Here is a 27696-nt window from a genome sequence, read left to right as displayed (position 1 = left end):
CTTTGCTCGTTGACCTAGATTGCTCCTGGTCCTGCAATGTCTAAAGTTTAAAATTCTCATCCTCATGTTTGGATCTCTCTATGTCCCTAACTCTCCCTGTCTCTGTGCACTCCCCCACCACCACCACCCCACCCAGTCAACATTACAGACCTTTCAAGACTCTGCCTTTCCTCCTTCCCAGCCCTATGTGTATCCCTCGCTTCTTGCAGCCCAGCATTGGCTGTTGTGCCTTCAGCTACATACACCCTAGGTTATAGAATTCCCTTCTTTCCACCTCCCTCTCTGTCTTTAAGACTATCCTTAAAACCCACTTCTTTCACCAGGCGTTTAGCCATTCCTCCTAATGTCTCTTTCATTTACTCAGCGTCCACATACATTTGTGACAGGCTTTGGGATGCTTTCTTACGTTAAAGGCATTGTGACAGGACTGATAGAGCCCCTGTGCAGTCATTTGATCAATTCCAATTAGACGTGTTATCATTTTAATGGCACACCTTAATATAGCTTCTTTACACTCGCAGGTTCAGCAATTCCTCCAAACCAGCCCTCATCAGCACAGGGAGCTTAATCAAACATGGATCACATTATGCACTTGGATTAACATAAGAACATACTAATTAGGAGCAGGGGTAGGCCACTCAGCCCCTCGAGCCAGCTCTGCTATTCAATAAGATCATGGCTGATCTGGATGTAACCTCAACTCTACATTCCTGCTACCCCTGATAACCTTGCTTATCAAGAATCTATCTAGCTCTGCCTTAAAAATATTCAAAGTCTCTGCATCTACCGCCTTTTGAGAAAGAGAGTTCCAAAGGCTCACAACCGTCTGAGAGAAAAAAAAAATTCTCCCCATCTCTGTTTTAAATGGGCGACCCCTTATTTTTAAATGTGACCCCTAGTTCCAGATTCTCCAACAACAGGAAACATCCTCTTCTCATCCAACTTGTCAAGACCCTTCAGACTCTTATATGTTTCAATCAAGTCGCCTCTTTCTCTTCTAAACTCCAGCGGATACAAATTCAGCCCTGTCCAGCCTTTCCTCATAAGACAGCCTGCCCACTCCAGATATTAAGCTAGTAAACCTTCTCTCAGCTGCTTCCAACACATTTACATCATTTCTTAAATAAGGAGACAAGTATCAGTTAAGAAGCCTCTTCAATCATTTGATCTCAGGACACCAATCCTACCACCTTCCCATGATATCACCCTTCTAGGTAACCTGTTCCAGCTGCTGATGGCCCTGTGTGTAAAGAAAAACTCCCTTCCATCCTTCCTAAAGCTTCCCTCGAAAATTCAGAAACTTTAGAAATCTGAGTAACGTTCCCATCGCTCACACCTGCGGAGTCTGTGCCAATGCAATTTGCCTGCTTTCCGCAATGCTCAGTACCATGCCTGAGGAAAGTTTGTTTACTCTCTCCTGTCATCAGCCATCCCCATCCCTATCTGCCCCAGTTTGCAGGCTCTTTAAATGAGAATGGAGGGGAAATGGTGGCGTAGTGGTACTGTTGCTGGACTAGTAATCCAGAGACCCAGCTAATGTATTGGGGGTCATGGGTTCAAATTCCACACATGGCAGCTGGTGGAATGTGACTTCAGTTAATAAATCTGGAATATAAAGCTGGTCTTAGTTAATGTTGACCATGAAACTATCATTGATTGTTGTGAAAGCCCACCGGGTTCACTACTGTCCTTTAGGAAAGTAAATCTGCCATCCTTACCTGGTCTGGCTTACATGCCATCCTTACCACCAGGAAAGCTTTTTAACCATCACTCCCTGGGTGGGAATCAAACCCAGGAAGAGTCACACGGACTCGAAACGTTAACTTGGTCTTTCTCTCCACAGATGCTGTCAGACCTGCTGAGTTTTTCCAGCAATTTTTGTTTTTGTGCTGTCCTTACCTGGTCTGGCCTACATGTGATTCCAGACCCAGGGCAATGCGGTTGACTCTTAACTGCCCTCTGAAATGACCTAACAAGGTCAGTTCAAGGGCAATTAGGGATGGGCAACAGATGCTGGCCTTGTCAGCAATGCCCACATCCCACGAAAGTATAAAGAATAAAAAGAGATGGTGGCGATGCAGAAAAGTTGACTTTTACAGGAAGCACAAGCTGTGACAGATGTGGAAGCAGCATGGGAAGCCAAGCTAACATTCAACACAGTTTGTTCTTGCTTTGTTTTTACCTGGACGTATCCAGGCACCGTCACAGATGGCGGAACTCTTTGCCGCCATCCTTTCTGCTCTTGTTGTAAAGGTTGCAAATCAGGTGTGTGGGGGAAATGGAGAGTGAAAATGTATTTTCTTCATTGTACCAACCATTATATTGTAACAGAGGTCCATGTTTGTACAATGCCAATCAAACCCCATTGCAGCAAAGCTAAGGAAAGCTGGAGGAACAGAAACTGGAAAAGGCTCTGACTGAAAGTCCCATAGCTTTTTCATGCTCAATGGCTGGCCTTGTAAATAAATTGTGAATTGGGTAGGAATTACCTGAAGAAAAGGGACAGCTAAGTGGGTGACCTGACGGAGATCTTTATGATTACGATAGGGTAGATATAGTAAGACTGTTCCCACTTCTGGTCGAGTCCAAGTGTAGGGGTCGTAAATGGAAGGTAGTCGCTAATTGTATAACAAATTCAAGAGAAACTTCTTTACCCAACGTTTTCTTTTATTCATTCACGAGATGTGGGCTTCACTGGCTGGGCCAGCATTTATTGCCCATCCTTAGTTGCCCTTGAGAAGGTGGTGGTGAGCTGCCTTCTTGAACCCTAGTCCATGTGGCATAGGTGCACCCACAGTGCTGTTAGGGAGGGAGTTCCAGGATTTTGACCCAGCGACACTGAAGGAACCGTGATATATTTTCAAATGAGGATGGTGAGTGACTTGGAGGGGAACTTCCAGGTGGTGGTATTTCCATCTATCTGCTGCCCTTGTCCTTCTAGAGGGTCGTGGTCATGAGTTTGGAAGATGCTGTCTAAGGAGCCTTGGTGAATTCCTGCAGTGCATCTTGCAGATGGTACACACTGTGCGTCGGTGGTGGAGGGAGTGAATGTTTGTGGATGTGGTGCCAATCAAGCTGGCTGCTTTTGCCTGGATGCTGTCAAGCCTCTGAGTGCTGTGGGAGTTGCACTTATCCAGGCAAGTGGGGGGTATTCCATCACAATCCTAACTTGTGCCTTGTAGATGGTGGACAGGCTTTGGGGAGTCAGGTGGTGAGTTACTCATCATGAGTACTAGCCTCTGACCTACTCTAGTAGCCACAGTATTTATATGGCTAGTCCAGTTCAGTTTCTGGTCAATGGTAATCCCCAGGATGTTGATAGTGGGGGACTCAGTGATGGTAATGCCATTGAACATCAAGGGGTGGTAGTTGGATTCTCTTTTGTTGGAGATGGTCATTGCCTGACACTTGTGCAGCGTGAATGTTACTTGCCACTTGTCAGCCCAAGCCTGGATATTGTCCAGGTCTTGCTGCTTTTGGACATGGACTGCTTCAGTATATGGTGCTGAACATTGTACAATCATCAGCGAACATCCCCACCTCTGACCATATGATGGAAGGAAGGTCAGTGATGAAGCAGCTGCAGATGGTTGGGCCTAGGACATTACCCTGAGGAACTCCTGCAGTGATGTCCTGGAACTGACTTGACTGACCAACAACCACTCTCACCTCACCTCAGGAGCTCAGCTCTTTTGTCCATGTTTGAACCAAGGCTGTAATGTGGTCAGGAGCTGAGTGGCCCTGGCGGAATCCAAACTGGGAGTCAGTGAGCAGGCTATTGCTAAGCAAGTGCCGCTTGATAGCACTGTTGATGACCTCTCCCATTACGTTACTGATGATGGAGAGTAGGCTGATGGGGCGGTAATTGACTGGGTTGGATTTGCCCACAAAAGAATGGGGAACTTGCTAAAACAAGGAGTAACTCAGGCAAACAACATAGATGCATTTATGAGGATGAAAGGATATTTTGATGGGGCTAAATGATGGGAGGAGACTTGTGTGGAGCATAAACACTGGCATAGGCTTATTGGGCTAAATGGCCTGTTTCTGTGCTGTAGCCTCGATGTAACCCTATGTGGTGTGCCATGTAGAAAAATTGCCCAGACATGATGTTGGAGTTAAATGAAGGAGAACCTTCATAAGGTGCCAGCTGGTGAGAAAGTACAGCTGTTACTGCCCAAGGTAAACAGAATGCTTAAGATGCTGTAACCAGCAATTTTGAAATTGGTGTGAATGCAACTGGACTTTATGAGACTATACAAGTGACTGCCCAATTTAAATGGTAGGATCTGTCCTGCCATTCCATCAATTCAGTATGGAGTCCAGGCCAATACAAATCCAATGCTTGCAATTAAAAATTCCACTTGTAGAAAAGGAACTCCAAGGATGAGCAAAAACCCATTCCCTCACCCCCATTGACTAATTCTTCCATCATTGGGTGCTAACTCCTTTTCCAGGTCACAGTTTTTTTGTGTCTCCGCTACATCGCTTGGGAGATTAATCCAAATGTAAATCGCTCTTTGAGGGATCTCTATCAGAAGTTCTTCCTGAAATCTGTTTTAAATTAACCTTTCGCTCATTTTAGCTTATGTCCTTCAGGCCTACATTCCTGATTAGGTTTGAGTTTAAGCTTCGGTGTGTGATGGAGTGACTGCAGCGAATCTTTCCCCACAGGCTCTACAGAGAATCTGGCTGAAAGGAAGCAGATTGGAGAGAAGGAGAATGACATCTACCAGCTGGGAGATAGAAAGGTAAAAATGTAACTGGAACTGCAACAGCTCCTCTCCTTAAATTGGGTCTTTCTGTGCACTTAATGGGGTTGCTGCCTTCAAATGTCTATTTTAGGGAGACAGTGCCTCTCCCTGCTGTTACACCAAATGTCAAGTTAAATGATCAAATATTCAAGATCAGTTTGTGAGGAAAAATAATTTCATAAGGCGGTTGGAGTCCGGAACAAACTTCCTGAGAGGGTGGTGGAGGCAGGTTCGATTGAGGTATTCAAAAAGGAATTAGGTGGTTACCTGAAAAGAAAGAATGTGCAAGGTTACGGGGATAAGGCAGCAGAGTAGGGCTAGGTGGAATGCTCTTTCAGAGAGCCAGTGCAGGCTCAATGGGCCGAATGGCCTCCTTCTGCACTGCAAAGATCCTGTGATTCTGTATAAGCGTGACAGGAATGTTTTCCTCACCAGCAGCCCAAACTGGAGACAACACTTTCTTCCTGTCTATAGTAAGCTTTGTTAGAATGCTGTGCGTTTGGGCTCAGGGTGTGAATTCAGGCGGACTGATGGGGACGATCGCTTCTCTTATTTCCTGTCAGCAGTTTATCTTTATGAAACAAGTTTGGGACCATCTCAGCCAAGTTCCTATTGAGTTTGAGCCCACAGCATCTGGTGACCTAAGTTTTACCTTCAGTTCACAATGAATGACAATCCCACTCCAAAGATCCCACTCTGCGGCTGGCTTGTGTAAAAAAAAATTGACACGAGGTGACAAAATCCCACGAGCACTAAAATACCTCACAGTTGTGCAGCTCAGTTTGTTCAGTTCCAACGAGGTTCTCTAAGGCTTGCATCTTTCTGAGTTAGCTGTGGCTCAGTGGAAAGCCCTCTTGCCTCTTTCATCAGAAGTTCAAGCCCATGAGCACATCGACTAGGCTGATATTTCAGTACAACGCTGAGGGAGTGCTGTACTGTCGGAGGTGCTGTCTTTTGCTTGCGATGTTCATCCCTGTGTCCTGGCCAACGCTTATTCCTCAACCGATTCCACTAAAACACAGTTTTTCCAGCATTTTCTGTTTTATACCACCAAAACACAGGTTACCCAGTGGTTTATCTCATTGCTAGCCATGGGACCTTGCCATGTGCAAATTGGCTGCTGCATTTCCATACAATATAACAGAGGCTGCACTTCAAAGGTACTTTATTTGTTGTGAAGTGCTTTGGGATGTCCTGAGGGTGTGAAAGATGCTCAATAAATAAAAGTGCTTTCTTTCTGAGGTGAATGGAAATGGAGTGTGAGGAGACTGATGTGGGCAGGAGCAGTACTACTCACATCGCCCTGTGTCAATGGCCATGCACACAAATCAGTACTGCCCCAATGCTTGCATTTCATTCCTGGAGATGAAATTCTGGGACTAATTTCTCTCTCATTAACTATCTTCACTCGACAAATGACAAAAAGATGGAAAAATCTTGAATCTAGTTACAGTGACTTCAGGTTAACAGAAACTGGATTTCCATACTTAAAGCTAAGAGATTTTGTTAACTGTCGTACAAGATCTTTTGATAGTGGCTTCTTCGTGGTTTGGAAGCCTCTTTTGAAGAATATGTTTGATATAGAAGGCTATTTTAGTTACTAAGCAGCATCCCAGTGAGTGCTGATCATTGCCCACACACACACGCACACACACACACGGACACACACACACGGACACACACGTGCACACACACAGACAAGCACACATGCATGCTCACACAGGCACACACAAGCATGCACACACACACAAACACACACACGCACACACAAGCACACACATGCACACACAAGCACACACACATGCATGCACACACGCACACATACACACATGGACACATGCATGCACACACACATGCACAAACACACGCACACATGCGCACATGCACGCACACACACACACAAGTATGCAAGCACACACACGCATGCACACACGTATATACACACACATACACACATAAGCATGTACACACACACACCACACACAAGCACACACACACACACATACACACAAGCACACATGCACAGACACACACGCACACAAACACACACACGCACACAAACACACACACACGCACTTGCACACACACACACACACACACACAAGCACACACGCACACACACACGCACACAGCCATTCTCCTTGTATGAGCCAGGACAGGGAGTGTTCAAAGGTTATGGAGTCCGATTGTGTCCTCAATCAGCCTCCACTCTGCTCCATTTGGGGTCACGAATTAATGATTTGGAAGGCAAACCCTGACCAATTACTTTCCCTTTCTTAGCCCAGAAGATGCTGAGGCTAATTGTGAGGTCCACTGAGATCAGCAAGCCAGTGGAGGACTTAGGTCCAAGACCTCTCTACCTGCACTGGAGAGGTGGGGTCTTCAATGGGCAGCTCCATTACCAGCACTGGGGGGAGAGGTATAGAAAGTTGTTGTGTGTTGTGTTCCATGATTGGAACACTTTTGTACCTGGAGGTAGCTGCATCCCTCCCTTGTATCTCTGCTGTGTCGATGACATATTGATGTGACTGGGTCTAACTGTAAAGCCTTTTCTCTTGTAGAGCTTCGCGGGCCCTGCTTGGTTCAGCTGCAGCAAAGGCACATTTTCCAGCTCGCCTTCCAAATCGGGTAAGTGTAAATGCACACAGTCAGAAAGAGGGAGCAATAAAAAGCGAATGGGAGACTAGAGAATTTTGGGTTGTTCCCCGAAAAGTAGAAAAGGTTAACAGGAGATTTGACAGAGGTGCCCAAAATGATGAGGGGATTTGGTAGCTCTTTTTTTTATTTATTCTTTCATGGGATGTGGGTGTTGCAGGCAAGGCCAACATCTTATTGAACTGAGTGGTTTGCTAGGGCACTTGCCGAGGGCAGTTAAGAGGCAACCAGACTACCGTGGGTCTGGCATCACATGTAGACATTAGTGAACCAGATGGGTTTTTATGACAATCTATGATACTTTCATGGTCACAATTGCTGAGGCTAGCTTTCAATTTCAGATTTTATTAATTAAATTTAAATTCCACCAGCTGCATTAACCCATGGCTCTGGATTACTAGTCCAGTGACATTACCACCATGCCACCATCTCCCCTATGTAAACAAAGCAAGACTGTTTCCACTTGGCATGTTAATATAATGATATACTTTGGCCTTATTTACTGTACAGACACAAGGCACCAATCACTCATAAGGGATTGGGTAAATACATCGTGGGTTCATTTATTAAGTCTAGGCATGTGAGGACAGTTATATATAGGTATAAAGCTTGAAGAGATCAGACCCGTGTGTGTGTGCTCTGCACAAAGCAAAATCAAAACTAAGACTGGATCACATGACACACTTCCCTTCTAGTGCTGTCATGCTGATATCCCTTAAAGGCATATTACAACACCACTGGCAGGAGGGTTGGTAACCGGAGGACTCTGGTTTAAGATTATAGGCAAGAGAACCAAAAGGGAAATGAGAAGAACTATTTTATCAAGCGAGTTGCTATGACCTGGATCGCATGGTCCGAAAGGGTGATGGAAGCAGATTCAACTGTAGCTTTCAAGGGGAAATTGGATATATACTTAAAAAGCAAAATATTGCTGGGCTGGGATTAAGAGCTGGCACAGATGTGAATGGCCTCCTTCTGTTTTCTATGTATGTTTCTATGAGTGAAGCAAATGCTCAATATCTGTAATGCCAACAGAAAAGAGATAACAGGTAATAATCATGGGTGATTTTAATATGCATATAGACTGAACTAATCAAATTGGCAAGGGTAGCCTCGAGGGAGAGTTCATAGAGTGTATTAGAGATTGTTTCTTGGAGCAATATGTTGTGGAACCAACCAGGGAGCAGGCTATTCTGAGTTTGGTTTTGTGTAATGAGATGGGGTTAATTAATGATCTCATAGTAAAGGATCTTCTAGGGAAGAGTGATCATAGCATGCTAGAATTTCAAGTTCAGTTTGAGAGCAAGAAACTTGAGTCCCACACTAGTGTTCTAGAGTTAAACAAAGGTAACTACATAGGCATGAGGGTAGATTTGGCCCTAGTGAACTGGGCAGGAAGACTGCAAGGCAGGACAGTTGATGAACAGTGGTAGATATTTAAGGAGATATTCAATTCCTCCCAAGTAAAATATATGCCAATGAGGAAGAAAGATGGTAAGAGGGGGAAAAGGCATCCATGGTTAAGAAAGGAAGTTAAAAATAACATAAAGGCAAAAACTAAGGCATACCAAATTGCAAAGGTCAGTGACAGGCTGGAAGATTGGGAAACTTTTAAAGATCAACAAAGGGTTACTAAAAAAAAATAAAAAGAGCAGAGGTAAATTATGAAAGAAAACTAGCGCAAAATGTAAAAACTGATAGCAAAAGCTTCTACAAGTATATAAAAGAAAAGAGAGTAGCTAAAGTGAAAGTTGGTCCCTTGGAGGATGAGACTGGGGAGTTAATAATGGGGAACGCAGAAATGGCAGAGACACTTAATCAATATTTTGCCTCAGTTTTCATGGTAGAGGACACTAGTACCACTCCAATAGTAACAGGTAGTGCAGAGGGTACAGAGAAGGAGGAACTTAGAACAATCACCATCACTAGAGAAAAAGTACTGAACAAACTTTTGGGATTAAAGGGTGACAAGTCCCCAGGACCTGATGGCCTATATCCCAAGGTCTTAAAGGAGAACAGCAGAGATAGTGGATGCATTGGCTCAAATATTCCAAAATTCCCTGGATTCTGGAAAGGTTCCAGTGGTTTGGAAAAATGCTAATATAACACCCTTATTCAAAAAGAGGGGGAGGCAGAAAGTAGGAAACTATAGACTAGTTAGTTTAACATCTGTTGTTGGGAAATTGTTGGAATCCATTATTAAGGTAGTAGTAATGGGGCATTTGGAAAGTCAAAATGCAATCCATCAGAGCATGGTTTTATGAACAGTAAATCATGCTTGTCTAATTTGCTAGAGTTCTTTGAAGATGTGACAAGCAATGTGGAAAAGGGGATCCTGTAGATGTAGTATATCTGGACTTTCAGAAGGCCTTTGATAAGGTGCCGCCGTAAAAGATTAATACACAAGATAAGATCACACGGAGTTAGGGGTAATATATTAGCTTGGACAGAGGATTGGCTAACCAACAGAAAGGAGAGAGTCGGGATAAATGGGTCCTTTTCTGGATGGCAAGCTGTAACTAGTGGGGTGCCACAGGGTTTGGTCCTTGGGCCCCAACTATTTATAATCTATATTAATGACTTGGATTCAGGGATAGAAGGTACTATAGCTAAATTTGCAGATGACACCAAAATAGGTGGGAAAGTAAGTTGCATTGAAGAAATAAGAAATTTACAAATGGATATGGACAGGTTAGGTGAATGGGCCAAAATTTGGCAGATGGAGTTTAACGTGGATAATTGTGAGGTTATCCATTTTGGTCAGAAGAATAAAAAGGCGACTTATTATTTAAATGGAGAGAAACTTTAGAATGCTTCAGTGCAGAGGGATCTGGGTGTCCTCGTGCATGAATCGCTGAAAGCTAGTATGCAGGTACAGCAGGTAATAAGGAAGGCAAATGGGATTTTGGCATTTATTGCTAAAGGAATGGAGTATAAAAATAGGGAAGTGTTGTTGCAACTGTACAAGGCATTGGTGAGACTGCACCTGGAGTAATGTGCACAGTTTTGGTCCCCTTACTTGAGGAAGGATGTAGTTGCATTGGAGGGGGTTCAGAGGAGGTTCACTAGATTGATTCCAGAGATGCGGGACTTGTCTTATGAGGAGAGATTGAAGAGTTTAGGCCTATACTCACTAGAGTTTAGAAGGATGAGAGGAGATCTAATTGAGGTATATAAGATGCTCAAGCCGATAGACAAAGTAGATGTGGAGCGGATGTTTCCCCTTTTGGGGCATTCAAGAATGAGAGGCCATAGTTTTAGGCTAAGAGGTGGGAGATTTAAATCAGAGATGAGGAGGAATTACTTTTCTCAAAGGGTCGTGAATCTGTGGAATTCACTACCTCAGAGTGCAGTGGATGCTGGGACGCTGAATAAATTTAAGGAGGAGATAGACAGGTTTTTAATTAGTAATGGGTTGAAAGGTTATGGGGGAGAGAGCTGGAAATGAGGAGTTGAGGCCGAAATGAGATCAGCCATGATAGTAATGAATGGCGGGGCGGGCTCGAGGGGCTGAACTGCCTACTCCTGCTCCTTGTTCTTATGTTCTAATTGTTGGCTAATGCATGGAGTTTCCACCTGATTCTGACAGAGAAAGACAGGGTCATGCTTTATGGACTAAACTCTACCTTTTAGCCTATTTCGATCCCTTCCCCCCATCCAACCCCCACTAGGGCTATCTGTACCTTGCTCGTACTGCTTTCTACCCTTAATGTCACTTATTAGCACATTCCTTAGATAATATCACCACCTTCAACACCTCTTCGTCCTTTTGTCTATGACATATTTTGGCTATCTCCACCTATCATTGGCCCTCTATCCAGCTCTCTTGTCCCAACACCCCACCCCACCTTTAACCAGCTTATATTTCACCCCTTTTCTATTTTTCCTTAGTTCTGTTGAAGAGTCATGCAGACTCGAAACGTTAACTGTGCTCCTCTCCACAGATGCTGTCAGACCTGCTGAGTTTTTCCAGATATTTTTATTTTTGTTTAGGATTTCCAGCATCCGCAGTTTTTTGCTTTTATCACATGTTAAAATCCACCCTGCTATGTGTAAGAGCTCTCTTCATTCCTTATCAGCAATAAACCTGCATTCTAAAGTAACGCATGATTGGGCCAGAATTTTACCATTGCTTTTGTAACTCTCTGCAGTGCATGCTTTAAGACCTTCACAGATCAAGGTCGTTGCGAGGATGGGAGATTCGCTAACTGTGAGTAATGTCACTTGGTTAAAGCTGGCTGGAAATTGGTCTTGTTATTTCTGTGCATTGTGTTGATATACGATACTCACTGGCTGTTCACTTATAGGTAGAGCCTACACAGCACAATGGACTTTTGACAAGGTAATGGCTAAATGTTCTTCCTGAAAATTGGTGCTTATTTTTTTCCCTTCTTTTTACACATATAAGCCCCTAAATTGTGATGAATAGGGGGCGCACAATTTCAGGGCTTTTTAAAAAATTCATTTACAGGATATGGGTGTTGCTGGCTAGGCTAGCATATATTGCCCATCCCTAATTGTCCTTGAGAAGGTGGTGGTAAGCTGTCTTCTTGAACTGCTGCAGTCCATGTGGTGTAGGTACACCCACAGTGCTGTTAGGAAGGGAGATCCAGGATTTTGACCCAGCGACAGTGAAGGAACGGTGATATATTTCCAAGTCAGGATGGTGAGTGGCTTGGAGGGGAATTTCCAGATGGTGGTGTTCCCATGTGTCTGCTGCCCTTAACTCAGTGAGTGTACTGCAGTTGGCAGCAGTAGCAGAGGCTAGTTTAATGAGCCATCGTATCTTGTTTGCCAATTCCATTTGACAACATTGGTCGCCGTATTAGCCAAACCTGCAACTTCAACAACCTGGAAGGACAAGGCCAGCAGTTGCATTGAAGAACCATCACATCCAAGTTTCCCTCTGGGTCGCTCATTATCCTGCCTTGGAAATATATCACCAATCCAGTGGTTGGGTCAAAATCTTGGAACTCCCTTCCTATGAATGTACAGACGTGAATTAAGAGCAGGGTGAGGCCATTTGGTCTCTCGAGCCTGTTCCACCATTCAATAAGATTGTGGCTGATCTGATTGTGGCATCAACTCCCCATTCCACTTAACCCCAACATCCCTTGACTCCCTTGTTAGTCAAGAATCTATCTACATCTGCCTTAAAAATATTCAATGACCCTACCTCCACTGCTGTTCGAGGAAGAGAATTCCAAAGACTCGTGACCCTTTGAGAGAAAACAATTTCTTCTCATCTCCGTCTTAAATGGGAGACCCCTTATTTTTAAACTGTGTCTCCTAGTTCTAGTTCCTAATTCCTAATTTCCTAAATTCCCAATTTCTAGTTCCTGGTTCCTGTGAATGTACCTACACCAGATGGACTGCACTGGCTCAAGAAGGTAGCTCACCACCACCATCACAAGGGCAATTAGGGATGGGAAATAAAAAAGATGCTTGCATTTATATAGTGCTTTTCACAACCACCAGACATCTCAAAGTGTTTTACATACGTACATACAAATTAGGACCAGGAGTAGGCCACTCTGCCCTTCAAGCCTGCTCCACCATTCAATCAGATCATGGCTGATTTGATTGTAACCTCTAGTCCTTAGCTGATTTTATAGCCAATGAAGTACTTTTTGAAACGTAGTCACTGTTGTAATGTAGGAAATGTAGCAACCAATTTGCACTCAGCAAACTCCCACCTACAGCAATGGGATAATGACTAGGTAGTCTGTTTTTTTGTGATGTTGATTGTGGGATAAATAATCAGTTAGGACACCAGGGATAACCCCTTTTGCTCTTCTTCAAAATTTTGCCATGAGATGTTTTCCATCTGCCCAAGTAGACCTCAGTTCAACCCTTCATCTGAGTGATAGCACTCCCAGCAGTGGAGCCTTAGCTCAGTATTGCACTAGAGTGTCAGCCTTGATTTTTTGCACTCGAGTCCTGGAATGGGACTTAAACCCAGCACCTTATAATTCAGAGGCAAGTGTGTTACAAACTGAGCCACAGCTGACACAAATTGCTGATGATAAATGCTGCCCTTGCCAGTGATGCCCTTATCCCAAGAATGGATTTAAAAAGGGGCAATTCTAACTCCTGCTATCACCAGCAAAGAAGCAGCAAAAATGTTGTGGTTCAATAAATCCTCTCTGGTTCCAGGGTAAGATTCACTTATAAATGCAAATTTGGGAGGGGGGGGCTTCCCATGACAGACATGGGACCCACTTTCAAAAGGAATGTTCTTCACGACTGATCCCTCCAGGTAAATCTATTGGGTGGGAATTCTGTAATCCAAATAATGATTGCGGCAAAGGAAACTTGCAACTTAATATGGAAACTGTAAGAGGATTGTAGCTACACAGCAAGATCCTGAACTTGGGCATCAAGCAAACTGAGCAGTTGGCATTACTTCCCAGGGAACTGAGAGCAAGGCTGACAATGTCAGCCAGATCATTCTTACCAGCAAAGGTGTGTTTCGCCAAACATCGAGCTGTTTCATCAATGTTGGCATTTTCCATTGCTGAAGTTTCCAATAAGCAGCTGACAGATCAGTGATCCTTGCAGAACTGTTCAATTTTTCCAGGATTGCCTGCTAAGCACTGAAAGAAAGTAAAAAAACTTCCCCTTAGTGGGGCCAGGAGGAGTTGGAATGGAGGGAATTGCTCTGGGAAGCAGGTCCCATGTCTGCCATGGAAACCCTATTTATTAATGAGGCTCCCACCCCAGAACTGGAGCAGATAATGGAATCCCACCATTTTAACTGTTCCTTTTCCACCAATCAAGGGGGTTAAATTTCTGCCTTTGTGAATTCATTCTCTGATTAAGGGTGTCACTGGCAAGGCCAGCATTTGTTACCCATTCCAAGTTGCCCTTGAGATGGTGGTAGTGAGCCGCCTTTTTGAATCGCTGCAGTCCATGTGGTGAAGGTACACTCACAGTCAGGTCTCTGTTGCCCAGGGCTTACCCTCACACTTGCTGGTCATGAAACTATCCTGGGCATACCTTGCTTCTTCTATTGGCAGTTAGTCCTGGGCTGCTCAATCTTAGTCTCCCACCCACCACCTTCCACCCACACCAGACAAGCAGCTGACTGCCAGTATTTAAACATAATATGGAGAATGTTAATGGTAAATCAGTTGTGTCTAATTATATGTAGATGGTGGGCATTAATTGGAGTTTCACTTGATTACATACATGGAGACACTTACTGAAACTGTCATATGGTTTAGGTAGGAGGTATATGCTTACAATCTTTCACTCTGTAAATAAATGTGGGAATGTATAAAGATTGATTTGAGTATCACCCTTCATTAACTGGCTTTCTGGAGTATAACAGGGATTGGGTGAAATGGACAGCTGTTTCAGAAAGCCAGAATAGGCCCAATGAACTGATCAGCCACCTTGTTTTCTGTACAGTTTTAGGATGGTAATATAATTCTATTTTGTTTGTTTTCTGGCTGTAGCAATGATGAAGGTCCAGATACCTGGATGCCAGATTCCTTAACAGGTACGTGTAACAGGCAAGTAGTCACCAGTGAAATAAATTGCCATCATATTTTTCGACAAGAAATGTTATGTGTCAGCCTGGATCTGTTGGGAAACTTCTTGTCCCTGGGCCTGGTTTGACCCCTGGACCATGGTTTGTCCTCCTCCCTCAGGTGGATACTCCAGTGCAGCATTTGAAGGAGTGTCGCATCGTTGGAGATGGCATCCTTCAAAGAAAATCTTAAATTAAGATCTTGTCCGAATGTTCCATAGATGTGCAAAAATCCCACGGCACAATTTGAAGAAGTGCAGTGAGTTCTCCTAGCCAGAATCCAACCATAACCAAAGGACAGACAAAATGGACATCCACCTTTCCTGTTGATTGTGGGATGCTACAATTGTTTGGGATTTAGAGTTAAGCACTAGATTAAGCTCTGGATTTTTGGATCAGTTCTTATGCCAGTGGAAGTGTGGCAGAATCGCCTGCTGTGTGTGAACCACTGGCTCCATCTGATCTTTCTGGCCTTGAAGGACACAGTATTGTGTGGTCAATGGCCTTTGTATTGCCTGTGTAATAGTTAAGCAAGCTTTTAAGAGGCACGATACTGCACACAAGTGATCACCCTGCAATTGATCACATTTGCTTTTTGACTCTTTAAAACTTAACTGCTTCTTCTTGCGTTCATAACTAGCATTGCTATGGTGCAAAGAGCATTAATTCAGAATAGCAATATGACGATGATGAGATTAGTTGTTTTTTTTTAGTAATGTTGATTGAGGAATAAATATTGGCCAGAACACTAGGGAGAATTCCATTCTTGTTCTTCAAAATAATGCCTTGGGAACTTTTTACACCACCTGAGAGGTAGATGGGGCCTTAGACGGATGGTATCTCAGGCCAGCTCCCTCTGCGACAGCCTAAACTTTTGGGCTCAAGCCTCTGAAGTGGAACTTGAATGCATAAGCGCTTGACTTGGAGGAAGTGCTACCCACTGAGCCACAGTTGACATTCTTGAGGGTGTTAAGACGCAAAACAAAATTATGCTTGAATCATGCCCAGAGGCTCCTGCAGCTGAACCAGAAAACCCAGGCCTGAATTTAAGTGCTTTGAAATATGAGGGTATATGAATATTATAATATTAATAGTATGAATATTACCATATTAGCATAACAGGTTATAATTAATATCCCTGCCCATGTTTTTACTCCACAGATATTTTAAAATTGTTTAACCCTGACCTGATTGGATACTCCCCGGGCAATGGAAACCATGACAACGGCTCCTTAGATCAGTTGGTTTTGAGAGCAAAAGCTGAGTAGGTTAACTCTTTCTGTTTGAGATTATCTCACTTTAACCCGTATTATATGTGAGAAAATACAATGAGCGAAGTAAATCTGTTTTTCCTCCCTTCACTGAGCAGTCCAACTGTGAGTAGTGGGCAACATGCTCTCAGGATTCCAGCAATACCAGTTTGTAGCCAGCTGCCAGGAATTCCACAAATAGCTTTCCTGACAGTTTTCCCTTTTCCCTGTAGAAAGGCTGGAAAAATACAGAGCGGCCTAAAAGACCAGATAAGCTGACATTTAAAGGATTATAGTAAGCAGATGAAGCTATAAGAGTATGAATGGGAATTTGGATGTATCCATTAGTCTTTTTGATTGGAGCGATCCGTGAGTGAAAGGTGAATTACGCCATACCCTACAGCAGATCCAATTTGCCCCTGACCTGGATGTGCTCGACCTTCACAAGATGCCACAAATGGGAAATTTCTCCATTTCCCAGCAGTGACATTGAGCATAAAAATCCATTAAAAAAATTAAAATTGGTTGACAATGCTGTGAAGTATGAAAAATAATCACAGGTTCCATTATTGTTCATCGCATCGCCAGTCCTGGTTATCTGATATTATGACATGGCAGGTGATGTGTGCCAGGTGGACCAAATCCACAAGGGAAACTTGGCCACGCTATCACAACAGTTTTACAATTTGTATTTATTACAAGAAGGTTTGTGCACGGAATTCAGAAGTAGTGAGTTTAACAACAAGTTTAGAAGTTTTAAATATTAAAATAAAACATTTATTAACAAAAGAAAAGAATTCAAGCACAGACATAAGATCACAGTTATTTGATATTATGACAAATCCCAAAATTCCTAATTAACTTGACTCCCAACTACATGCTCCCTTTAAGGCAATAGTCCAAAATAGATTTAAATTTAAAAAGGCAATCCAGCAAGGTTAGCAAATGCATCCACTTGACAGTGGGATCCCAAAGGCTTTTAACGCAACTTTATTTACTGGATACTGCAGACTTCTGCAGAAGTGGCTGGAGGCTTTTCCCCAAGGCTTCGGGAGAGAGAGGTTAAAACAGCGAGACTTCGGGAGAGAGAGGTTAAAACAGCGAGGCTTCGGGAGAGAGAGAGGTTAAAACAGCGAAACTTCGGGAGAGAGAGGTTAAAACAGCGAAACTTCGGGAGAGAGAGGTTAAAACAGCGAGACTTCGGGAGAGAGAGGTTAAAACAGCGAGACTTCGGGAGAGAGAGGTTAAAACAGCGAGACTTCGGGAGAGAGAGGTTAAAACAGCGAGACTTCGGGAGAGAGAGGTTAAAACAGCGAGACTTCGGGAGAGAGAGGTTAAAACAGCGAGACTTCGGGAGAGAGAGGTTAAAACAGCGAGGCTTCAGGAGAGTGAGGTTAAAACAGCGAGACTTCGGGAGAGAGAGGATAAAACAACGAGGCTTCGGGAGAGAGAGGTTAAAACAGCGAAACTTCGGGAGAGAGAGGTTAAAACAGAGAGACTTCGGGAGAGAGAGGTTAAAACAGCGAGACTTCGGGAGAGAGAGGTTAAAACAGCGAGACTTCGGGAGAGAGAGGTTAAAACAGCGAGGCTTCGGGAGAGAGAGGTTAAAACAGCGAGACTTCGGGAGAGAGAGGTTAAAACAGCGAAACTTCGGGAGAGAGAGGTTAAAACAGTGAGACTTCGGGAGAGAGGTTAAAACAGCGAGACTTCGGGAGAGAGAGGTTAAAACAGCGAGACTTCGGGAGAGAGAGGTTAAAACAGCGAGACTTCGGGAGAGAGAGGTTAAAACAGCGAGACTTCGGGAGAGAGAGGTTAAAACAGCGAGACTTCGGGAGAGAGAGGATAAAACAACGAGGCTTCGGGAGAGAGAGGTTAAAACAGTGAGGCTTCGGGAGAGAGAGGATAAAACAGCGAGACTTCGGGAGAGAGAGGTTAAAACAGCGAGACTTTGGAAGTGAGATTTTGGGAGAGAGATGTTAAAACAGTGAGACCTCTGGACAGAGAAGTTAAAACAGCGAGACTCAATTAGGAGTAAGGGTAAAATATTATATTTAGTTAAGATATGGCCGGGGAGCTCAGTCCCATGATTTGCACATCCTATGCTTTGTGGTAAATCCTAGATGCTCCTGGCAGTCTGGATGATCACTTGTGCAGGAGGTGCCTGCGACTGGAGCAACTCGAGCTCTGGGTTTTGAAGCTTGCACGGCAGCTGTGGGCACTACGGTGCATTCACGAGGCTGAGAGGTTTGTGGATAGCACGTTTCAGGATGTGGTCACCCCGCAGCTTAAGGAACTGCAAGCAGAGAGAGGAAATGGGTGACCACCAGACAGAAGAAGGGGACCAGGCAGGTCGTGAGGGAATCCACTGAGTACATCTCACTCGCAAACTATTTTTCAACCTTGGAAAACAGTGAGAGCAACAGTTCCTCTGTGGAGGCTAACCAAAGCCAAGGCCATGGCACTGTGGGTGGACCAGCTGTTCGGGGGAGGAGCAAGAAGTGTGGAAGGGCAATAGTGATAGGGGATTCATTAGTGAAGGGAGTAGACAGGTGCTTCTGCGGCTGTAGACGTGACTTCAGGATGGTATGTTACATCTCGGGTGCCAGGGTCAAGGATGCCAGGGGAAGGATAGAGCTGCAGGGCATTCTGAAGGGGAAGGGTGAACAGCCAGAGGCTGTGATCCATATTGGGACCAATAACATGGGCAGAAAGAGAAACAAGGCCCTGCAAGCAGACTTTAGGGAGTTAGGTAGGAAATTGAAAAACAGGACTTCAAAGATAGTAATCTCCGGATTACTCCTGGTGCTACGCAGTAGTGAGTATAGGAAAAGAAGGATAGGGCAGATGAATGTGTGGCAGGAGAAATGGTGCAGGAGGGAGGGCTTTTGATTCCTGGGGCATTGGGACTGTTTGTGGGGTAGGTGGAACAGTACAAGTTGGATGGCTTACACCTGAACAGGAATGAAAATAATCTTTGCAGGGAGGGTTGGAGGGTTGCTAATGCTGCTGGGGTGGATTTAAACTAAATTGGCAGGGGATGGGATCCTGAAAAGTAGTTCAGAGGGGAGAGAAGCTGAGATGGAATTAGAAGTTAAAATGCTAGTAAATGAGTCTGGAAGGCAGAGGAAACATAGAGTAGATAAGGAAGAAGTGAGTTTAGCAAGGCTAAATGGAATATATTTTAATGCAAGGAGCCTGAGGAATAAGACGGACTAGCTGAGGGCACAGAAAGGTACGTGGGAGTATGATACCATGGCTATGACTGAGACTTGGTTAAAAGAAGAGCAGAATTGGCAGCTCAACATTCCTGGTTATTGGGTATTCAGACGAGATAGAGAGGGATAGAAGACAGGGGGAGGTTGCAATATTGATCAAGGAATCAATTATAGCAGTGAGGAGGGACGATATCTTAGAAGGATCATCAAATGAGGCCATATGCGTAGAAGTAAAAAACACAAAAGGGGCAAACACTCTGTTGGGTGTGTACTATAGGCTCCTAAACAGTCAGGGAGAGATAGAGGATCAAATATGTAATCAAATTTTGGAGAAATGTAAGAATAATAAGGCAGTAATCGTAGGGGATTTTAACTACCTAAATGTTAACTGGGATAGTTTTAGCGTGCAAGGTAGGGAGGGGGCAAAATTCTTAAGTTGCATCAAGGGGAACTTTTTTAGCCAGGAAGTAGAAAGCCCAACAAGGGAGGGAGCTGGTCTGGACCTAATATTCGGAAATGTGGCCCGGGCAGGTGGAAGGTGTATCAGTACGGGAGCATCAGTAGGAGAGATAGTGACCATAACTCAGTTAGATTTAGGCTAGTTATGGAAAAGGATAAGGATGTGCCGGGAATAAAAGTTCTAAACTGGGGAAAGGCTAATTTTACTAAGGTGAGATACGATTTGGTCCAAGTGGACTGGGTGCAGCTACTTGCAGATAAAACTGTCAGAGCAGTGGGAGGCATTCAAGGAGGAAAAAGCGAGAGTACAGGGCAAATATGTTCCCATAAAGAAAAGGGGGTGGACCAAGTCTGGAGAACTCTGGATGTCAAGGGATGTAAAGGTTAGGATTAAGGAAAAAAAAGAAGCTTATGGCAGATACTGAGGGCTCAATATGGCAGAGTCCTTAGAGGAGTATAAAAAGTGCAGGGGGGAACTTAAAAAGGAAATTAGGAAAGCTAAGACAGTGCATGAGAAAGCATTGGTGGGTAGAATAAAGGAAAAGCCAAAGGGGTTTCTTAAATATATAAAGCACAGAAGAATGATTCGGGAAAGAGTTGGGCCAATTAGGGACAGTAGAGGTAATCTGTGTGTGGACCCAGAAGACGTGGGTACAGTCCTCAATGAATACTTCGCATTGGTCTTCACAATGGAAAAGGATGACACAGGTATAGACATCAGGGTGGAGGACTGTGAAATATTACAGGAAGTTATTGTAGAGAGAGAGGAGTTACTAACGGGTTTAACGGCCTTAAAAGTGGATAAATCCTCAGGCCCAGATGAGATGCATCCCAGGCTGTTGAGGGAGGCAAGGGAAGAGATATCAGGGGCCCTAGCAGTAATTTTCAAATCCTCTCTGGCCACAGGTGAGGTGTCAGAGGACTGGAGGACTACTAACATTGTTCCATTATTAAAAAAGGAAGGAAGGGATAGATCAGGAAATTACAGGCCAGTCAGTCCAACCTCGGTGGTGGGCAAGTTACTAGAAAGAATTCTGAGGGATAGAATATATCTGCACTTGGAGGAACACAGATTAATCAGGGATAGTCAGAATGGATTTGTTAAGGGATGGTCGTGTTTGACAAATTTGATCGAATTTTTTGAGGAGGTAACCAGGAGTGTTGATGAGGGTTCTGCATTTGATGTGGTCTACATGGACTTTAGCAAAGCTTTTGATAAGGTCCCTCATACTGGTCAAGAAAGTAAGAGCCCATGGGATACAAGACAAAGTGGCATGTTGGATCCAAAATTGACTGACAGGCAGGAAGCAGAGGGTGATGGTAGAGGGATGTTTCTGTGACTGGAAGTCTGTTTCCAGTGGGGTTCCACAGGACTCGGTGCTGGGGGTCTTGCTGTTTGTGGTGTACATAAATGATTTGGACTTAAATGTAGGGGGTATGATCAAGAAGTTCGCGGATGACACGAAAATTGATAGGGTGGTAAATAGTGAGGAGGATGGCCGTAAACTGCAGGAGGATATCAATGGACTGGTCAGGCGGGCAGAGCAGTGGCAAATGGAATTCAACCCGGAAAAGTGTGAGGAAATGGGGAGGGCTAACAAGGTAAAGGATTACACTATGAATGGTAGGACCCTGGAAAGTACTGAAGATTAGAGGGACCTTGGTGTGCATATCCACAGATCCCTGAAGGTAGCAGGGCAGGTAGATAAGGTGGTTAAGAAGGTGTATAAACATAAGAATATAAGAAATTGGAGCTGGAATAGGCCATTTGGCCCCTCAAGCCTGCCCAGCCATTCAATAAGGTCAAGGCTGATCTGCCCCAGTCCTCAACTCCTCTTTCATCCCAGCTCCTCATAGCCCTCAACTCCCTGATATTTCAAAAATCTATCTACCCCCTCTTTAAATATTTTCAGTGATCTAGCCTCCACATCTCTCTGGGGTAGAGAATTCCAGACATTCATTACCCTCAGAGAAGAAATTCCTTCGCATCTCAGTTTTAAATGAGTGTCCCCTTATTCTGTAACTATTTCCCCTAGTTCAAGATTCCCCCACTAGTGCAAACATCTCCTCAACGTCTAACCTGTAAAGCCCCCTCAGAATCTTGTACATTTCAATCCGATTACCCCTCATTCTTCTAAACTCTAATGAATAAAGGCCTAACCTGTTTAGCCATTCTTGATGAGTTAACCCCTTCATCCCAGGAATCAGCCTAGTGAATCTCTTTTGAACTGCCTCTAATACCAGTATACCTGTTCTTAAATACGGGGACCAAAACTGTACACAGTACCCCAGGTGCAGCCTCACCAACACCTGTACAGTTGTAACAAGACTTCCCTATTTTTAAACTCCAACTCCCTAGCAATACAGGTCAAAATTCCATTTGTCTTCTCAATCACTTGCTGCACCTGCATGCTAACTTTTTGTGTTTTATGCTCAAGAACAGATCCCTCTGTGCTGCACTTTTTTGGAGTCTTTCTTCATTTAAATAATAGTCTGCCTTTTGATTTTTCCTACCAAAGTGCATGACCTCACACTTTCGTAAATTAAACTCCATCTGCCAAGTTTTGCCCACTCACTCAACCTACCTATATCCCCTTGCAGATTCCTTATGTCCTCATCACAACATGCACTCCCACCTATTTTTGTATCATCAGCAAATTTGGATACATTACACTCTGCCCCCTCCTCCAAGTTTTTAATATAGATAGTAAATAATTAAGGCCCAGGACTGATCCTTGTGGCCCTCCACTAGTTACGTCTTTCCAACCTGAAAAAGACCCATTAATCCCAACTTTCGGTCTCCTGTGTGTTAACCAATCCTCAATCCATGCTAATTCACTACCCCCAATACCGTGAGCTCCTATCATGTGCTTTAACCTTTTATGTGGCACCTTATCAAATGCCTTCTGGAAATCCAAACACACTACATCTACCAGTTCCCCCTTTTCAACTCTGCTTGTTTTATCCTCAAAGAGCTCTAGCAGATTTGTCAAACATGATTTCCCTTTCACAAAACCATGTTGACTCTGATTGCGTTAAGCTTTTCTAAATGTCCTGCTATTTCTTTCTTAATAATGGGTTCTAGCATTTTCCCAACGACAGATGTTAGGCTGACTGGCCTATAGTTTCCTGCTTTTTGTCTCCCTTCCTTTTTGAACAGAGGCGTCACATTATTGGTTTTCCAATCCAGTGGGACCCTCCTGGAATCCAGTGAGTTCTGGAAGATTTCAACCAATGCCTCCACTATCTCTATAGCCACTTCCTTTAAAACCCTTGGATGCAGGCCATCAGGTCCTGGTGCCTTGTCTGCCTTTAGTCCCATTAGTTTGTCAAATACTTTGTCCCTCGTGATAGAGACTGTTACAAGATCTTTCCTCCCATTAGCTCCTTGCTTATCTGGTATCTTTGGGGTGTTTAAAGTGTCTTCCACCATGAAGACTGATGCAAAATATTGGTTTAAATTTTCTGCCATTTCCCTGTTCCCCGTTATCAATTCTCCAGTCACATCCTCCAATGGCCCCACGCTCACTTTAGCCACTCTCTTTCTTTTTATATACCCGTAGAAGCTCTTGCTGTTTGTTTTTATATTTCTTGCCAATTTACTTTCATAATCAATTTTCTCCCTCTTTATTTGCTTTTTAGTCATCTGCTGCTAATTCCTAAAAATTCCCAATCCTCTGGCTACCACTAGTTTTCACTGCTTTGCATGTCTTAGTTTTTGATTGGATTCTCTCCTTGACCACCTTTATTAACCACGGGTGGTTTATCCTTCTCATCGAGTCCTTCTTTTTGACCAGGATAAATTTTTGCTGAGCGTTATGAAATATCTGCTTAAATGTCTGCCAATGCTCATCCATTGACCTTCCCCTTAGTCTATTTTCCCAGCCCACTTTAGACAATTCTTTCTTCAAAACTCTGTAATTGCCTTTATTTAAGTTGAGGACACTGGTTTGGGACCCGAGTTGCTCGCCCTCAGATTGAATTTAAATCTGGGATACTTGCCTTTATTAGCTGAGGCATAGAATACAAGAGCAGGAAGGTTATGCTGGAACTGTATAAAATGTTGTTTTGGCCATGACTAGAGTACTATGAGCAGTCTGGTCACCACATTATAGGAAGGATGTGATTGCACTGGAGAGAGTGCAGAGGAGATTTACCAGGATGCTGCCTGGGCTGGACGCTCGAAGCTATGAGTAAAGATTGGATAGGCTGGGGTTATTTTCCTTGGAGCAGTGAAGGTTGACAGGGGACCTGATAGAGGTGTATAAGATTATGAGGGGCATATGTAGGGTGGATACGAAGGCATTTTTTCCACTAGTAGAGAGGTCATAACCAGGGACCATGGATTTAAGGTAAGAGGTAGAAGGCTAAGAGGGGAATTGAGGAGAAATTTTTTTCACCCAGTGGGTAGTGGGAGTCTGGAACTCACTGCCTGAAAGAGCGGCTGAGTCAGAAACTCTCGTAACATTTTACGACGTATTTAAATATTTACTTACATTGCCATAGCCTCCAGGGCTATGGGCCAAGCGCTGGAAAATGGGATTAGTGTAGTCAGATCTTTGTAGACTGGCGTGGACATGATGGGCTGAATTGCCTCCTTCTGTGCTGTAAATATCTATGAGTCTATCTGTGAGTCAAGAAGGCTGCTTTACGCAGTGTGCCTTTCAAGATGTTATGTGGCCACACCCCACATAACCTTCCATCCCTCTTTATATATGTTTTTCCCTCTTTAATGTGCAAGATCCTATTGTTCTACTTGTCTTCGGAAATTTACTTTCCCTGCATAAAAATCTTTCATGTTGTCAATATGGCCTCTTTCCTTTCGGGAGTAATATACATAACAACCTTGCCCTATTTATCTTGTTAGTTGTAAACATCCTACCATCCCTTTGAAAATCAAACAACCCCTTCACTTATCTAAAAATGCAAATTTCATTCACACCTTATCTATGGAACCCTCATCCTTGATTGTCCATCTCCATTTCAAAAGTCTGCTTTACACCTGACTCTTATGATAATTTCAACCTTGCAGTCTGTCTGACTCTAATTGAATTAAATCAGTCACAGACAAAACCATCCATACTCACACCCATAAGCCTACAATAATATTATGAGGTTTTCATTATATGATCTAACATTATTTCATGGACTAATTAAGAGGTGTGTTTATTTCAGAGAATTACCAGGACTGGCTCAAAAACTGGTGACCAGTTTGAAAAATAACATGGTAAGTGTTTAGACATTTCCTTGTGTGGCAACAGTAATTAGCATTCATGGGAAATTCCTTTGCCTGCTATTTTAACCAACATCGGGCTCCAGTTAAATATGTAGCATAGTGTCATAATGGGCAGGGTGATCTATCTGGATGAACAGTGGAAAGTTTACTGATGATCTGAGCTGGCACGCAGTGTGATTGCAGATTATTAACATCCATCAGTATCATTGCACACTGTTGGGGGTTTTATATCGTTGAGTGATATAATGATGCAGCACAGAAGGAGGCCAATTCGGCCTTTTTTGCTTGTTCAGCCACTTTGGTAAAATTATAACTTGGCTTTTGCCAACCTGTACCCACTTACTTTGGACTTAGAAAGAAAGCATGCATTCTACATGAGTCTAGTTTTATATTTGTGGACTTTTCAGCAGGTTGATGTTTGGTTTCGGCACTTACCGGAAAAAGGCCAAAAATAAAATATCTGTATTGACTTTCGGACTTTGGATCAAGCTTGTTGACTTTTCCAATGCATGTTTACCTGTTTTGTGGCATGAGGGCCGATATTAAATGGATTAGTCCTGGATTTCCTTGGGACTCCAGCCTGGTGCTTATTCTGGAACCCCCTGCTCTGACGCCCCCAGTGTTTGCGGGATCATTGTGAGGGAACATGTTGCACAAGGCAAAAGTGGCGAGAAGTGTCGCTGTGGGTGCGTCACCGCCATGATATCTGGTCCATGCAATCAACTACAAAATCATCTGGCATTTATATCACACCTTTAAAGTAGCAAGACATCCCAAAGAGCTTCACAGGAGCATAAATTACACAAAACTGACATTGAGCCACAATATCAGATACTAGGACAGGAGACCAAAAGCTTGATCAAAAAGACAGGTTTTGAGGAGTCTTTAGGGAGGAGAGAGAAAGGCAGCGAGGATTCCAGAGGGAATTCCAGTGTTTTTGGGCCTAGATACTTGAAGGCACGGCCGCCAAAGTTGGGTCAAACCTCAGCAAGAAAGCGTAAAAAATGCTTTCTTTCTCTATTTGCATGGGCAGATTATCCAGCAGGGACATTTTTGTTTCTTCCTGTGATGTCCAACTGAAATATGCTTTGGAAGTTTGTACATGCCTCTGGATTAACATTCTTCATGCAGGTTAGAACATAAATTCTGATTGTGTCAGGTTAAAAGTTATACATGTTAATCGTTGTCTGTTTTACTTCAGCTCATCGACTTTCAGAAGGATTGGAAGCTGATCACAGTTTACCTCGGCATTGCTGATACGTGCACCTATTGCACAAATCAGGTACCATGCAACAATAACAGTTTAACTCTCATTAAGTAATTGATTTGTTTTTGTGCATTCAAGATAGTTTTTCTGGAGCAATGTGTTCTAGAATCAACATGAGGGCAGGTTAATTAATGGACAATGAGCCAGACTTGGTTAATAATCTAACAGTAAAGGAACGTTTATCGAATAATGATCATAATATGCAGCCAAACAAAGCTCTGGTTAGACCACATCCAAAGTGCAGCACATTATAGGAGGGATTTATTGGCTTTGGAAGGGGTGGATTCACTAGAATGTTACCAGAGCTCCCAGGGTTAGATTATGAGGAGAGGTTACATAAACTAGGCTGGTGTTCCCTGGACTATAGAATCATAAGCGGTGATTGAATTGAGATTTTTGAAAGAAATTGATAGGGGAGATAGAGATAAGCTTTTTCTGCTGGTGGGCACTCTGACAAGGACACAATCTTAAAATCAGAGCCAAACCTTTCAGGAGAGAAGTTCAGAAACACCTCTTCGCACAAAGGGTGGGAGAAGAGTGGAGCTCTCTTCCACAATAGGCAAATGCAAGCTCAATTAATAATTTTAAATCTAAGATTGATTGATCTTTGCTGGTCAAGGGTTTTAAGAGATGTGGAACCTGGAGGGGCGGGTAGGAGTAGGACACAGATCAGCCATGATCTCATTGCATGGCGGAACAGGCCTAAGGTGCCGAATAGCCTACTCCTGTTCTTAGATTCCTATGTATTATCATTGCTGAGTTGAGGTTAGGTTACAAACATTTGAGGACAAAGTTCATCAGCAATTTATTATGGCTCCATGAAACCTTAAAAGAGGAAGTGTTGAGGCAGGTGGGTGGCAAGTTCAAACTCTGCTTTGCAAATTAGGTGGGCTAATAAATCTCTAGTTTTATTTGCTCGGATGTATTCCTGTTATTCCAGTAGACTGTTGACGAATTCCCACTTTTTTCTCACTGGAAAATCAAACATTGAGAGGTGATGTGGTTGCTGAATTCTAAAGGGACTAGATAACATAGACTGTGACAAGCTATATTTTTATTCATTCACGGGATGTGGGCTTCGCTGGCTGGGCCAGCATTTATTGCCCATCCCTAGTTGCCCTTGAGAAGGTGGTAGTGAGCTGCCTTCTTGAACCGCTACAGTTCATGTGGTGTAGGTACACCCATGGTGCTGTTAGGGAGGAAGTTCCAGGATTTAGACCCAGCAACAGTGATGGAACGGTGATATAGTCCCAAGTCAGGATGGTGGGTGGCTTGGAGGGGAACTTCCAGGTGGTGGTGTTCCCATCTATCTGCCGCCCTTGTCCT

The 27696-nt window shown here is 43.6% G+C and overlaps 1 long non-coding RNA gene across 1 annotated transcript; it reads left to right on the top strand.

Annotated features, from left to right (window-relative positions):
* Nucleotides 1-16132: 16132 nt before the first annotated feature.
* LOC144680375 (uncharacterized) lies at nucleotides 16133-26375 on the top strand. Its single transcript, XR_013576554.1, has 3 exons — nucleotides 16133-16207; nucleotides 25043-25094; nucleotides 26305-26375. It is a non-coding gene; the product is annotated as an uncharacterized LOC144680375 (long non-coding RNA).
* The last annotated feature ends 1321 nt before the right edge of the window (nucleotides 26376-27696 follow it).

Source organism: Cetorhinus maximus, chromosome 5, assembly GCF_964194155.1.
Source record: "Cetorhinus maximus chromosome 5, sCetMax3.hap1.1, whole genome shotgun sequence".
Classification (NCBI taxonomy): domain Eukaryota; kingdom Metazoa; phylum Chordata; class Chondrichthyes; order Lamniformes; family Cetorhinidae; genus Cetorhinus; species Cetorhinus maximus.
Note: the sequence above shows the minus strand (reverse complement) of the source record. Positions and strands in the feature narration are given on the sequence as shown.